Genomic DNA, 2,736 nt, shown 5'->3' with positions numbered 1-2,736 from the left:
TTGAGTCATTTTAGTATTTTGTGAAGTTCCAAGTTTATTAAGTTATTTTTATTTTTGTCAAAAAAACAACCACCTCTCTTACATTATTCAAAATCCACTTACACACTATTGTCAAACTCTGTGACAAAAAAAATGTCTAAATTAACAAGGAACGGTAAAAAGGTTAGTCCATGCTTGGACATGTGGCACTGGCGTGAGGAGACAAGTGTCGTTAGCAAGTTAAGCTATTTTGGCACATTAAAAATAAAATAAGAACATGCGACAATAGGCATAACTCAATCCAAAGATCATATGTATTGCTAAATTTATGAAATGTGCTTCCTATGTCAGTCGCCCATACTTGTTCTCGAACTTTCCCTAAATACTTCTTCTCGAACTTTCAGTATAAAAAATTTTGTTCTCGAACTTGCTAATAATTCATTTGTAGAATCTCTATGAGCATAGATTTTAATAAGCCTCGGAAAGAGAAAATAATAGTATAAAAATCAGTATTGATAATTTTATATTGAAAGAAATGAAAGCATGTAATAAAAGTCCAGCAATGGGTGTGGGGTATAAACCGCAATAAATTTTGTCGCCCACCGGATGTCGACTCTATCCTATTCCTCTACTAATATTTTAAAATTGAATCTAAATATTTAGAAGGATTTGTATAACATATATTTCATATAAATATATATTCATTTTCATTGTGAGTACGAGGAACAATTTTTAGTACTTACTTCTATTGCGAAACACTAGGGATGGACGAAGAATTTTTCCGTGGAGGTTGTATTTTCTAATTTTTTTTATTCGAAATGTCAAAAATAGAAATTTTCCTATGATATGTTTTCATGATAAATTGCACAATAAGTACTCAAAACATTAAATACTTATTATTTTAAAATAGGAAAAAATATCTTGGTAGGAGCTTGAGTCCTTTCTAGGTCTCAAGTGTGTCCGTCGATGATCTACACAACCACACTATATATTATGGTTCGAATCCTATTAAAACAGATTTGTTTTTTCAATTCAATATTAGTGAATACCACTGATTTCACTACAAAAACAATTGATTTTATATGTTCCTAATTTATTTATTTTTTTGTTTTTCTGAAAAAGTTGTGCATCCCTATTATTTTTAATTAACCCTGCCCTATCATATACCACCCTCTCTAATCTCTATATATAGATTCAGATGAGAATATTTCCAAGTGTTGAAGCTAAAGGCAAGAAAGGAATGGCTTCTGACCGTACCAGCGGACCCCACCGCCCCCTCTTCCAAGCTTGAAGATGATGGCAACCCCAAGTTTGTCGTCTTCATCCGCATGGCTAATGTAATTGCACTCTAATTTATGTTTTTGGGCCTAAATTTTCTTGATTCTGTTGCAATCTGAGGAGAAATTTTGGATGTGTTTATGGGTTTGGAACATGTAGAAAAACACAACTAAGTGATCATGATTCTTGAATTGCAGTGTAATCTATGTTTTGGGCTACAAGTTTCTTGATTGTAGTTGAATTGGGTGTTCAAGATGTAATCTTTTTGGGTTTGCTGTCTGATTATGTGAATTTGCAACTTTTAAGGTTTGTGTCTGAAGCTTTGAAATGAAAAAAATGGTGTTTTGATGTTTGCAGGTTTACCTTTGGTATCCTCTTAATATTGTGACTGGTGGGACAACAGCAAAAATCATGGTGGCTGCAAAGGATAATTTTCTTGGCAAATATATATACAAAGACACTCTAGCTAGGAATCTTGCATCAGTCATCTATAAAGTGAGTTTTCCTTTCTAATAATGTTTGTTAAAGCTATCCAAATAAAATTGCTAATTCTCATGAACAACTGAGCTTACTGTGGAGTTGTCCCCTTAATTTCCTCATATCATAAAAAAAATTCAATTTCATTTTTATGGCCATTCACAAAGTCAACGGCCTATAACTATTAAAAACTCACTTTGGATAGTGATATGATAAATGATTAATGCTTGTGATAAAAAAAATCACACATGAAATAAATACGTAAGCCACACTTTCTCGTACACTTCTATTTTCGGCGGCCACCATATACAATCATTAAAATATGTCCCAAAAAAATATACATTTTGAGTTCGGCATGTGTTTGAATGTAAAACTAATAAAGTATGTGAGAGATAGAGAGAAAAAATATTTAAAATATTATAAGTGGAGAATAGATCTCATCTCGTTAGAGAGAAAAGATTTTTTAAAATTAAAAAATATATATTCTCGTGGAACGGATTAAAAAGAAAATAGTGCATATTCTTATGAAATGGATAATGTATTTAAAATTTCGAACAATCAATCCAATCATGCAATTAATGCCATTGGATGTAATTCAATACACAATATGGTAACACACATAATTAATTTATAGTTTTAATATAGTACTTGTATTTTTATTAACCTAACAATATAGGGTAGTGATAAAATGTAAATTTATATATTGTATAAACTCAAAGCTCCTCAACACATCTTCAACACAATTTCAATACAATATCAACACAGTGTAAAATTTCAAAATTTTAATATCAACACAGTATCAACACAATATCAACGCAGCATCAATCATTGACTACCATTGAAATTCTGTTGTCATTTTTCTGTTAATGTTTTTTTGATATATGTTGACCAGATCATAGTTTTAAATTTGTACAATATTTAGAGTTTTCATTTGATCACGTCCCTAACAACATATATATTAAATTTATATCTTAATTATGTTCAACTCTGTCCACAAGAACA

At 30.6% G+C, this 2,736-nt stretch overlaps 1 long non-coding RNA gene across 1 annotated transcript; it reads left to right on the top strand.

The window, feature by feature from the left end:
• Positions 1-753: 753 nt before the first annotated feature.
• Positions 754-1,819, top strand: LOC125185536. Its single transcript, XR_007170164.1, has 3 exons — positions 754-768; positions 1,172-1,316; positions 1,615-1,819. It is a non-coding gene; the product is annotated as an uncharacterized LOC125185536 (long non-coding RNA).
• The last annotated feature ends 917 nt before the right edge of the window (positions 1,820-2,736 follow it).

The sequence above is a fragment of the Salvia hispanica genome, chromosome 4 (genome assembly GCF_023119035.1).
Source record: "Salvia hispanica cultivar TCC Black 2014 chromosome 4, UniMelb_Shisp_WGS_1.0, whole genome shotgun sequence".
Classification (NCBI taxonomy): domain Eukaryota; kingdom Viridiplantae; phylum Streptophyta; class Magnoliopsida; order Lamiales; family Lamiaceae; genus Salvia; species Salvia hispanica.
This window is presented reverse-complemented; position numbering and strand designations above follow the sequence as displayed.